This window comes from Pinus tabuliformis, chromosome 9 (genome assembly GCF_031772625.1).
Source record: "Pinus tabuliformis cultivar Carrire ecotype Pingquan chromosome 9, CPIR1, whole genome shotgun sequence".
NCBI lineage: Eukaryota > Viridiplantae > Streptophyta > Pinopsida > Pinales > Pinaceae > Pinus > Pinus tabuliformis.
Genome location: NC_142307.1, coordinates 1318450391 through 1318463709, shown reverse-complemented (window position 1 = coordinate 1318463709; position 13319 = coordinate 1318450391).

Below are 13319 nucleotides of genomic sequence, written 5' to 3'. Positions count from 1 at the left end.
TGAAGCCAGAAAGAAAACCAATCATAGACAGCCATAGAAGAGCGGCACGAATCGATGCCAGATCCCTCGACACTCTCCAAAGCTGCAATGGAAGGCAAGCAGAGGACCCAAAAAATGAACCCAGCAACAGCAATGGAGCCCGAACAGGTCCCAAAATGCAGAGGCGGGTCGGTTCGGGGGCAGAGGCGGCTAGGGCAGCCACCTCGCCCCCATGAAGGAGTCAGGCCCGAAACCCAAGTCCCCACACAGCACCGCAGCACTAAATTTCAGAGGCCAAAACCCCCCGCTTGAACCGCCAAGTCGAAGGTCTGTAGATGCGCAGTTGAAGCTCAAAGAATCAGAAAATAAAGCCGCCGCCTCTCAGCACAAAACCCCAGCCACCGAAGAGGAAGATACCGCTGGTAGCAGGTCCACAACGCCGATACCACCAGCTGCTGCAAGCTCCGGCGAAGGTCAGGTGATGGTAGCCTGGAGGGCGACCAGATCCCCCACCCGCGGAAGGTCCTGCCGCCGCAGGCTCAGGCAGCAGCCAGAGCCAAAGAAAAAACCCTAGGTTCGCCGCGCCGGAACCAAGTCAATTCAATTCGAGTGACATAACCTTTGATTAGAAGATCCAATTATTTTTTTGGTGACCAAAAGTTGTGATAAAGAGGAGTGCTATTATTATTTTCCAACATGCCTCTAAAGAAAACTACTAGACCAATTAAACTTCTTGAAGGCTGACCCAAGACTCATGAAGAAAGTGAAGACCTAGAATTTAGGTTCTCCCAATTAGAGAAGAAACTTAATGAAATATATGGTAGTATATTGAAAAAGGTGGATTTAATAGGTTCTCAAGAAAACCTTAAAATATAAATTATGTATAAAATAAAAAATAAGATGAATGAAAATAAGGAAGAAACATAAAATTTCAAGGAACATATACAAAATTCCATCAAAGGAGAAATAAAAGAAGTACAAACTATTATATTAAAATATCTTCGTAAAAGAAGCCCACAGGAGTAGTTCAATTGATGATCATCATGTTATTAAATACTATGTAAACCATGAAATTCAAGGCTCAAATACCCTGTGGGTTAAGACAACATAAAAAATATGTCCATGAGGCATAGAGTAGATGGTCACAGGGTGTCTTGTTAAGGCACTCTGTGGTGTAAAGGTCACCGGTTCGAAACTCTATAAAAAATCTAGTCATGCTAAGGGTTCGTGCGGCTTAGGAATGTTGTGATCCCTTGGTTATTTTGACGTATTAGATGCCCCTGGGTCACAAATACTTAAGTCATAGGTTAGTTGTGTAGTCATCTTAGGACTCACATAAACTAGTAAAAAAAAAAATCTCTTGTTGGAAGAATTTTTTCTTATTGATGTCAAAGGAGGACTTGATGAAGATAAGAATGCCATAGATTCAAAGATAACATTAATCTATTTCCAATGAGATATAGAATGCATCCTCACTCTTCTCCATTAATGGGAAATAAATTTTCTAAATAGAGAAACCAATTTTTGTTCCCCTCTTCAAGTCAGCCTACCTTGAGATCAAGTCAGCCCTATTATAGACATGATTCAAGTGTGGCTCCACTAGTATAAATGAACAATATGTCTCCTCCATTTTATAATACAACTTGGCCAAGGAAGACAAGATCAAGGAGCTCAGACCTGAGATAGAAAGATAAGGTTGATATCTCATGAACCAAGAAGCAAATTAAGGGAAATTGTTTGGGTTTTTATCTCTATTTTTTGGATCAAGGTTTATTGGCACATATTACATTATTCTTGGAGTAGAAAACTTGGACACTACAGAGAAAAAAAATTATCTTATTATGGATAAATCTCAACCTTCCTTGGAGGATACATCAACCTACATTGGAGCAGAAGTTAGCCTATATTAGAAGACCTTAGCCTCCTACAATTCTAAATCTCTTGTAACCTTTGCCCCCTGCAATTCTCAACCTACTGCAACCCTTGGGCTATGGATCGAACTATGCACCCTCAAACCATGGCTTTGTTGTAGCAGAATTAAAACTCAGATTGTGGCTTCATTGTGGTATTTCAAATCTGAGTTTTGATATTGTTTTGAGAGAGGATTTGGAGCACATTTTTTTATCATTCTATAAGCTGAATTTGGAGCGAAGTTTAGAACAGTTTGAGAGCATAATTGGAATATTTTTTGTATCAGACCTTAAGAGTGCTTTTGATCCTCTCTCTTTCTGAAAAAATTAATATTTTTTTATCATCTTTTGAAGATTTTTGTAGCAGCATATTTGGAGCAGTTTGTGAAGAATTTAATATAGAAGAGTTAAAGTTATTTGGATAATACTCTAAAGAAGTCTTTGGAAGCCTTTATTGAAGCAACCATTGGAAGCCTTTGTTGAAGCAACCATTGTAAGCCTTGTTGAAACAAACTTGAAGAATTTTTGCAACAAGCTTGAGAAAACATTGTAGATCTCTTTTGAAGTATATTTGGAACTGATTTTGGAGACATCTTGTAGAAGTTGATTTTGAAGTCTATTTGGAAATGTTGGAGCCTAAGAGGATTGGAGTCCCCATTTTGACCAAGTTGGTGTGTTATACGGAATCTACGATTGCAGAAGAAAAATATCTTCCCTATACCTAGTGGCCTAATCTAGTATAATAGAAAGAAAATACTATAAAGTTCTCCTTAGAGAAATTTGAGAATGGAAAGATGCTTACTTGTGATTAATTTCAAGCTATTCTATCCTCTTGGTTTGTAAGCTCCAATCGTAGCTCTGGTCAATATAATTAGAACCTGCACAAACAATCAACACAAGCCAAAGATCTACAACATCTATGTAGCATTATCCAATCACTCTATTCAATGGAGCAAAATAACATTGAAATATATGATTGTAAACATAACATGACACATATAGGAAAATGATATACTCTTTGTATTAATATGAAATGGAGAGAGTTTACAACCATAAGTGCAAGATGATCTTGTAGAGATATCCCTAAGTTGACTTGTCCTTCCTTTCCACAATGTACACCTTAAAGTTACCCTAATGCATGGGAATGATAACTCTCCTATGATCAAAACATCAACATAAGGGTATGATTAGTCTCCAAAATCCGACCTCTAGCTTGTGGATGGCAGTAAATATAGGAGAGGATGGGAGTTTAGGAATTCTTATCTATTTACCAATCTAGGCTTGAGATGCACTCTTGATGGGAGGATGAGATCAAGTGATAAAAGGTGAAATCTCCAAGGTAGGATAAGATAGGATTCAAAGTTCTTATCCAAGGTAAATGGTTGTAAAAACACATGGAATATTATAGAAGAGGAAGCTTCAGGATTCTTTTTATTTTTCCTGAATTTCTAGAATCGGCGCACCCCTAACAAGGGAAAACTTGCTTTGATTAGAGCAGGTGAAAAACTAAGCAACATGTTGCTGAACACAGGTCCCTAAATGAACAGGGTTCACTGGGCCATAAAAGCACTAGAATGAAGTAGTCAAGGTCATAAACTTAGGGATTTGGGAGAGCCATGCTTAGGGATTTGTGTAGGGATAATGACAAGGTGTTCATGGATGTTAATTGATCCAGTTTGTAGGCCTATTGACTAGATGTGACAAAATGGCCTATAACATATTGCCCCTTAAAGCGTAAAGCCAGAAATGGTAACTGATGATTGAAGTGATTTACCTTGTGACAAGTTTATATCAAGAACAACTGGTCAGATCATCATATGTTACATTACATTTTGATCATGATATCTTTGTTGAGGGAGGCATACCCATGCTCAACACATAAGATAAAATTACATGTACAATGATCAAGAAGGCATGTCCATTGATGACAAAGGGTGGACCCATGATTGGATGACTATATGATCATAGCCATCATACATTGTGATCTTGTATTAATACTGAAATCAGAGCAAAAATGGATAGAACTAGATCTGGGGTATTCTATCTCATTCACTCAATCACCTAATGTATGAGTCTAACCATGCGAATAAAGGAGTTGGATTCGAACATGGCAGACACCATCTAATTACCATCCAATGATGTAATCCGTTAACATATGCGAGAGAAACCACCGATGATGTTAATGGCTCTCAAGGTACAACAATACAATTTGTATGGTGTGAATGAATGAGTTGAAGTCGAATACAACACATAGTCTATCAGTTGAAGGCCAATGATTGAAATCTGTTGCTGAGAGCACAAAATCTTGCCATTGATGCATGCAAATAATAAGGTACTAAAAAATGAGTTTCTAAGTCAACTTCTTGGATAATGAGTTGATGTCGACAGGAAGCGACCTATCACAGGAGGGCCTTGATGTATCCTCCATCGATGATACAAAACATGTATCATGATTTGAGATAGAATGAATTTGATGTGGAACAAGTTCATGAATGGTAGACGTGGAATGAAGGCTTAAGAGTATATCAGAAGATATCAACTGAATGAATTCTCTTGAACACATCGACGACTCTAAATGGAGTTGGAACTATTGACCCAAAATCGAAAATGAAGGCTCTAAAATGGTATGATGAACCAAAATACAAGCATATTTCCCAACCCAACAACCACAAAGATGAAGTGGAAGAGTGTTGTGTTCAAGAGTGACTCATTTCCATTAATAGGTGGAGTATCCCATTTTCCCAATTTACCCAACCATTTTTAGACAATACATATTTATTTTTTAACAAGCTTGAGGAGGATAACATGCTTGATCTGTAAGTTCATCCTTCGATTGAATCCCTCAAAGTATGTTTAACGAACCTTGAAAAGAGTTGTTTGGCCCCATCATGTTTGACAAGTCCATCGTTGTTTGATGTTTTTATAAGTCTAAGGATGGTCTAACTTGACATCATTTTCATGTGTAGAGAGTTTGAAAAAGAGGCGAAAAATAAAAATCCAAAGGAACCTTTTTGTAGATTGTCCCTTGAGTCTGAAAAGGAAGAAAACATACTCAAGAGAACCTCTTAGCCATGTTTTACTAAGGTATTCGTTTTTCATAAATAGTCTAGCTAAGTCTGGACAAGGGTTAAACTTATACTGAGTAGATGTATTTTTATTTACTTTAACGAGTTCGAAAAGACAAGTGCTTAAAAATAGTTTCATGTTTAGGGAGTCTAAAAAGAGATGAAAGAGGACTCTAGGGTATTCCTTTTTTCTAGGTTTACAGAGCCCAAAAAGCAATAAAAGTATGCTACTTGTTCAAATGACGTATTTAAATTTAGACCATCATATCCATTAAAACTCTGACATCCTACTCGAAACACCACCAAAATATTAAAAATACACATTTCATGATAAAACTGAGTCATATTTAGGTCAAAACATTAAAATATTAATAACTTAATGATGAAAATGACCATAAAATGGGCAAAAGGTAACTCATTTTTACCATTTCACATTTACATCTTGGAGAGTGAGTTTTTAGTGTTTTTTCTCCCAATATTCTACAACTGATTGTGACCAATCTAGTGGATCATCTCAAGCGCCGTCACTTCCAGGTAGGAGCTAGAACCTTTCTCTTTACTTTTATGGTTCCATTTTGTGATTTCATGCATATATTTCAAGTTTTTGAGGGCCCTAGGGCTCTAATTCCTCGCCCTAGGTCCAACACACCCCTAGAAGGTCGAAAGCTGCACTAAAAATGGGAAAAATTCACTAGTGGTAGTGCTGCAATGCACTGTCTCCCCTTAAGGGTGCGTTGGGTGCAATTCCCAACTTTGTTTTGCTTCTTTGCCTCAAAATGTCTATGGTTTTTTTGCATGAAATTCATCCTAATGATCCTCCTTGTGATGTAAGGTGTCTATATGAAAGGAATAGCCTTGATATGGAGGGAAAGAGAACATGAAGAACAATATTTAACTGTAGCTAATGATCTTACCACAATCTAGGCTTTAGGAGATTTTGGACTCTTAAAATTATTTTGGCTTCTTGATATGAGGCATCAGATGGAATTTTTGAGGTAGCTTGTCCATGCATGGGATGTTCAAGCACAAGTGTTCAAAATTGGTGCACATACACTGGAAATACAGGTAGATGATATATATTTCTTGACTGGTCTATCAAGATGATGTGCCCCTGTCTCTTTATCTGGTTCTAGGAGTGGTCTTTTAGACAGAAAAATACTATATCAGTGCACATTATCAACTGAGATCCCAACTGACTAAGGATGGAAAAATCAACATCAAGGCTGTAGTCCGTTTTCCTTTAAGAATGATCCTATTCAATATTGCTAGATTGGCCAATAGTGCATCTCTTCATGTGGTGAATAAGTCACATATGCAATATGCTCTAGAATGTTTGGAGCCGAAAATATGTAACTAGAGTGAAGGGGTATTGGTAAACATGAAGAAGCAACTGACTAAGGAAAAAGATGGTCGGTTAAAGAATTTTGGCTATGCTTCAATTTTTATCTCTTTTTCTTTAGAGCGGATTCCATTGCTTAGGCCATACCATATCACGCCCGAGCCTACAGATTTGAGAGTCTCATGGATGAGGAGATGGGTGGATATCATGTCTAGACATGTAGGTCCTTCGTTGATGAGTTTCACACCTGTCTTCTTCAGATGGATGCACATGCAAATCATTATGATAGAAGACCATCCATATGCAGGGATGGATTTCCGTAGAGAGTTAGAGCTTGTGCTCCCTAATGGCAAATGATGGGGTTCCATAGGTAAAACATTTTGACCATTTTTATATTTTTTAGGTATTACAATTTTTTTTCTGTGATTTTTGATGTATTTGAGACTAAACTATTGGTTTGTACACATGCAAATATTGGAATTATTTGACTTGTGGGCTCTTCTTATATTCATTGTGCAGGAGATCCACAATAGGAACCAATAACAGTACATGTTGTTGCAACATGACAAGAGGTACTACAAGATCTCAATGTGGTCAAGACCCTAGTAGAGGTTGAGCATCACATGGAGGGGTTGATCCATAGCATAACTGAGACTAGGGTCAAAGAGCTCCCTATAAGATTGCAGTGACACACTATTAGCGTGCCTGGTCGTATCATTAAGCTACTATGCAAGATGGCTCACACAGTGGTGTGATACCATGAGCACTATGATTAGTCTTCTACGAGGCTTATAGCCATATTTTGATTGCATGTATATTTCAGGCCATGTAGCCACGTGTCTCGGGCAATTTTTTTATAAAACCAAAACTTAGATATATAGATATATATATATATATATATATATTTAGTGTTTTTATGGTTCTATTATTCCTTTCAATGTGATGTGATGTGTATTGAATTAATTTACATGTCTCACAAATGTCTATCTAAAACATGATTAGCTAATGCATCTGTCAATGTATTTAGATTTATAGAAATATGTTGATACTGGATGAAATAAAAATATCTTTTGAGAAGGAAAACCTCATGAACATGTGAAACATAGTTGGACTTGTAACCAAATAGACATTAGTCAATTGTAGTACTACAAGATGTGAGTCGATTTTGATAACTATACAACATATACCATGGGGAATAGCATCAAACAACAGTTTTTTCACTGTGCTATACTCAATGATGTTATTCGTAGAGTGATCGATATAAATACCTTGTAAACTCACTAACTTCCCATTTGGAGCATATATAGTCCAAGCTGTGGAAGAGAACTTTCCAAGTACTACGACTAGCACCATTAGCATAACCAATGTATGGTTCGAGGGATGCTTGCATCTGCAAACCAAATGTAAATAGGATTAATAGAAACCTAGAAAAATATGACGTGAACACATTGTAAACACACTCAATCACACTTATATACAATATGTACATAGTGCATTGCGCAAAACTCAAGCATAGTATTTCTTAAGGTACAACCCATTCCTAGGCTCTGCCAAGGGAACTCCATTGAAATCAACTAGCTTATAGGCCCCTTTAGCAAGAACACATTTGAAAATATATGGACCTAGCCACATTGGTTCGAAATTCACGGATTCTAATTAACCATACTCTTGATCATATAAAAAAAGTATACCTCCTCTCGAAAATACACGAGGCTTGACACTCTTGTCATATTGTGCCTTGATACGTTTCTTATGAGCTTCATTAGCCAAGGGAACTCCATTGAAATCAACTAGTTCATAGGACCCTTTCACAAGAACACATTTGGAAATATATGGACCTAGCCACATTGGCTCGAACTTCCCTGATCCTAATTAATCTGACTCATGATCGTATAAAAAAAGTAGACCTCCTTTTGAAAAGACACGAGGCTTGATACTCTTGTCATATTGTGCCTTGATAAGTTTCTTATGAGCTTCATTAGCCATTGTGACTCGGGTTTCATCTAAGTGCGTCAAATGTAAGAGACGTTCCTCTTCTGCAGAAGTTGCAAGGAGGAGTTCTACAACAAGTTCGAGGGATGGAAATTCACATTCAATTAGAAGCATTTTTTCCATACAATAAACCAATTGGAATAGTGTGAACCTGGTAGCAGTCCTAATAGAGGTTTGGTATGTTGCTGGTTATGATTGGGCTGACCTAGGTTCGATCTATACTGTGCACCAATAAAACCCTGAATCACTGGCTCTTTCGACAACAACCTGCAAGCAAATCGCAGTCTCACCCAAATTGACTATGGGAGGATGCAAAACCAGGTTTATGCAGCCTTGAGGGATGTGGAAATGTGGTATTATTCTATTTTATTACACTTAATATTCATAAATCACTTCTCCCTATTCATTTAATCACATAAACATATTATATAAACCCACATAATCATCACTGTGTTGTAATAAAATGCAATTGCAATCAACTACTACCCTACAGATAATAAGAAAATACACATGAAGACACATACTTTATCGTGGTTCATCCCAATGTGGGACTACATCCACAAGAACTATTGCTTATAATGATAATTCTTGTACAACAAATAGTTCTTGACCTGCTCACTCAGCTGTAGACTTAGGCCTTTGCGCACTCAGCTCCAGAGCCTTTCCTTCACCACAAACTATATATCACAATAATTCAACCATAAACATAGATCTGGACCATAAAGATGATTCTTCTTCTTATTAGTTTACCCTATATATATACTATTACATCAAGGGTACATCATTATAATACCATGGTCCAAATACCATGGAATCCCTAAAACAAGAAGCTATAACCATTGATCCTTTACATTATCACATGCTTTTACAAAAAGGAGGGGCTTTGATCCACTCCGATGCTCTTATAAAACACGGTATATTCCAACTACTTCACTGCGCGGTCCACTTCACACTCCACTGCTCTACTGCGTGGGCCACTTCATGCTCTGCTGCACTCTCCCCTGCACACTCCGCTCCTCAAAATGTGAAGTCTTTACCAAAATTTAGGACAAGTTGGGTTGTGCCCAACAGGACCCCAACACTCACATGTGACTTGTCCCAAGTCACTCAGCTGCTTTGCCTCTACTTTTGCTACAATACTCTTGTAAGTATTGCTAAACTGCTGCAGAGTCTCTATGAATTTCTTTTCTGCACCGCACACCTCTTCCAACAATGTTTCCGTCACGTGTTTTGCGCCCTTCTTCACCATCGCTATCTCCCTTTGTCGAAGCTCTTTAAGCTTCTCACCTACTGCCTGCGATAGTTGGAGAGCCTCATCTTGCCATGGCTGAGTCATCTTTGTTAAAATATATTCTTCCTTCTTCAGTTCCTCAATTATCTTCTGGAGGGCCTTTGCCTCATTGATTTTGGCGAGCTTCTACAAGATTGGTAAGGTGTTCATATATTACCAAATCTTTTCCCACTGGTGCTGCTTTTGCTGAATCTCTTCCTATAGTTTCTGTACATTTGGATCTTCCTCCTGCAAGTCCAAATTTATAAACTCTCATCTAAAAGTTTTCCACTGCCACGGAGATGCCGTCCATTGCAACCTTTAGGTCAGTCTCCCTTTGATCTCTTACATCCAGTGGTATGGTTGGCTACAACTTCATTTGTAGCTCACTGATCTACATTTCATATTTGAATTGCACTGCGATAATTTTCTCCTTATAATGTTTCACTGCAAGGCCGAGCTTCGTGACCTTTCCCTCTACTAGGTCTTCTTCTTAGACATCAAGGTCCGGAATTTCTCTGCAGGTTCCTTCCACTACCTCCTTGATATTCTCATGTTGCTATGCTACTTGATCCCTTTATTGGATTACCTTCTCTATCTTCTACCAAAGTGCAAATCACTCTTTTTCTACTTGAATATTTAGCTGTGAGATGTGTTGTTTGCACTACCTCAACTCTTCTATAATTTCCAAGTACAACTTGTGTAATATTTGCAATGACATTTTTGTGATGTTCATATTGACATGCTTCCATTCCTTAGCCGATTGTTGTAGTTCGACGGAGTCAGATTGTAGGGCTCTTGTAGGTATCTTTGCTAACCTCGCTGCAAGCATAGGCTCTCTTTACCTTTCTTCTCGAACTCTTTCCTCTATCTGTGCTAGTTGTCTGACCGCCTGTGCCATTATCTTCAATTCTGCAATCCGCTCTTAGACACCGTCAGAAGTATGCCATAGAAATATCCTAACCTGCTCTAAGATTATGTTGTTTCTTCCTGTATCATATCCCCGATTTGCTCCAAGTCCCCACCAATATGGATTGTTGGTGTGATAACCTTTGTCTTATCTGCCTTCTGCTTCTTCTTGATATTTATGGCAGCTTCGCCCTGTGCCTTCCTCTATCACACTATCTTTTGCCTCTTCCTCTGCCTCTGGTGCAGTCATCCATTCTACTGGCCACTCTTATACTAGTGTGAGGAGATCATATTTTGTGACTAAGTATGGCAGGGGATGCCATTTATTCTTTGTGTCCTTGTAAGCCTATATATATACTTTGTGAAAATCAACTTTGAACTTTGCGACAATGTTGTACTATTCATATAGGCTTGGCGAGAGGTGAGGGTGTTGGTTCACCAACATATGAAAATCCATGTGGTATAACACGAAAAATATCCTATTCTCCATAGCCCACGATGGTTGAGTGGTATACCACAGCAAGGCATACAATGTGACTTCACATACATTTGAAGCTACTGGGGGGAACTGTGAATCCTCCAGCTCTATCCATGCCAACATCACTATAATCAAAATTAACCATGCATAATGGAATGTTGTACCTTTTTCCTGGACTTTGTGGTAGTCGTCGAGAAATTATTTTCAAAGGTATTTGGCCCAATTATACTGAACCCCATTGGCACACTGTGCAACTAATGAAACCACTGTTGCAGGGACTTTATTAGCTCCACACTCTCTCATGATCTTCCTAGCCAATATGCGTGCTGAAAAGAGAACTTCCTGGTCGCTGATTGAGTTTATATCATATGCTCTCTTTCCTTTTGTTAGAACAAACTTTTTCTTCATGTTGTCGGCCATGGCGTAGTCCTGAACTTTTCCAACAAATTTTTCTGTGGGGTTTCACACTTGATATGGTAGTATGGCGATTCTCCATATCAACATTGGGTCTATAGGCATCTTATTTCCAATCCATAAGCATCCATCGTTCATCGCCACAAGCAACTATCGCACACAAGTCGTGCTTCCCAGACTTATGCCGAAATGTGGCACATTCAACATGTTCATCAATCCTGACTGCATCAATCCATTGTCCCATTGCTGCGGCTCTACCTCATCACTCTGCTCTCTGGGTAGTTTACTTGTTTCAAATAGTGGTCGAGTGTGAAATGTGGGTATTTCTTCCTGTCGTTGAAGTCGTAGTCTGCAAACTTCAGCTACAGTATTTTCCCAAGTAATTCCCCCGTAAATGGTACTTTCTTTGGTAGTAGGGGTGTGAAGGTGCCGAACTTTGCATCCTTTGAGTCTTTGACTGGTTTAGCATTTGGTTTCCTCAGTGGAATGTATGGTGGTAGAGGCGATGGAAATGCTTCGCCACCTGTTTCCATCTGCACCTCCTCCACTTCTTATTCATTGTCTTTGACTTGCTCGGGTTTTTTTTAGGTTCAACAGGTTTCTTGTCCTGTTTTTCTTTGTTCTTTGTTCCTATGTTGGTTTCTTCCTCAATGATCTCTGTTGTTTTTGTGCTGATGTTGCCGCAGTTGATGCTACTACAGGCGATGCTACTGCAGGCATCTCATTGATGCTGCGGGCATATCGGCGGTTTCCATGATTCTAGATAAGCCTTTCTCACAAAAATTACGCATAATTTCTTCCCAAGAACACTTAGACGACATATGACAGCGAAAACTTCCGCAATTTATTCATACTCTCAAGACTCAAATTCTCAATTTAGAAAAGTGTTCGATCTAGGCGAGAGGCTACTTTTTATAACAATTTTGAGTTTCTAACCCCATCATTAGATTATATTTTGTTCATATTGTGCTCTGATTCTATTCATTAATTGCATATCTATTCTTAGATCTTTCCAACCTATCTTCATAAATGCATTTTTCCGCGCATTTTAATGTTAACTTTCACTTTTAACAATCATATTTTTTTGGTGATCTTTGACACATCCCATAGTGTAGTGAACATTTGTCTTATGTCGCAACTCCTATGTACTTTGACATAATCCATACTGTAGTGAAGTAACTTCCTACTTCGAAGCTCTCTTCAACATAGTTTATAGTCCAGTGCCCACTTTCAATTGTAGGTGGAACTAAGACTCTTCTCCTTTCTTTCTTATAACGAGGTTGTAGGGACACGGTTGTCCCTGTACAACTTCAACTTGCTACCATTTACTCTTCCCTGAATCAATTCTCCATTTAACTTAGCTAATTGAACTGTTTCTCCATCAATAATGTACTTAATAATATATGGGCCTATCCAATGCATCTTGAATTTCCTTGGAAATTTCACAAACTTACTTTCATATAGGAGAACAAGGTCTCCTACCTGAAACTTCTTTTGCTTAATATGCATGTCATGCCAAGCCTTTTCTCTTGCTTTCTGTACCTGCTGATGAAATCCTGCTATGAATCTATCTTCCTCCAAAGAAATCAACTGCGACATTCTTTCCTTCATTATATCAGGGTCTATCATATCTGTAAAAGCATCAATCCTCAAGCTAGGGATGATGTATTCCATGGGAATCATAGCTTCTTTCCCATAAACTAATTTGAAGGGTGTCTGACCTATCAATTTTTTACATGTGGTCCTGTAAGCCCATAAAACTGTTGGAATTCTAAGATCCCAATCATCTCTATTCACATTGCATACCTTAGTAAGTGCATTCTCCAAAATCTTGTTAAATTTTTCTACTGTTCCATTGGCCTGAGGATGATAAGGGGTACTCTTCTAATGATAGACTTGGAATTCCTTAGTCAATGCTTCAATAGTTTTATTCAGGAAGTGTGAACCTTGGTCACTCATCAAA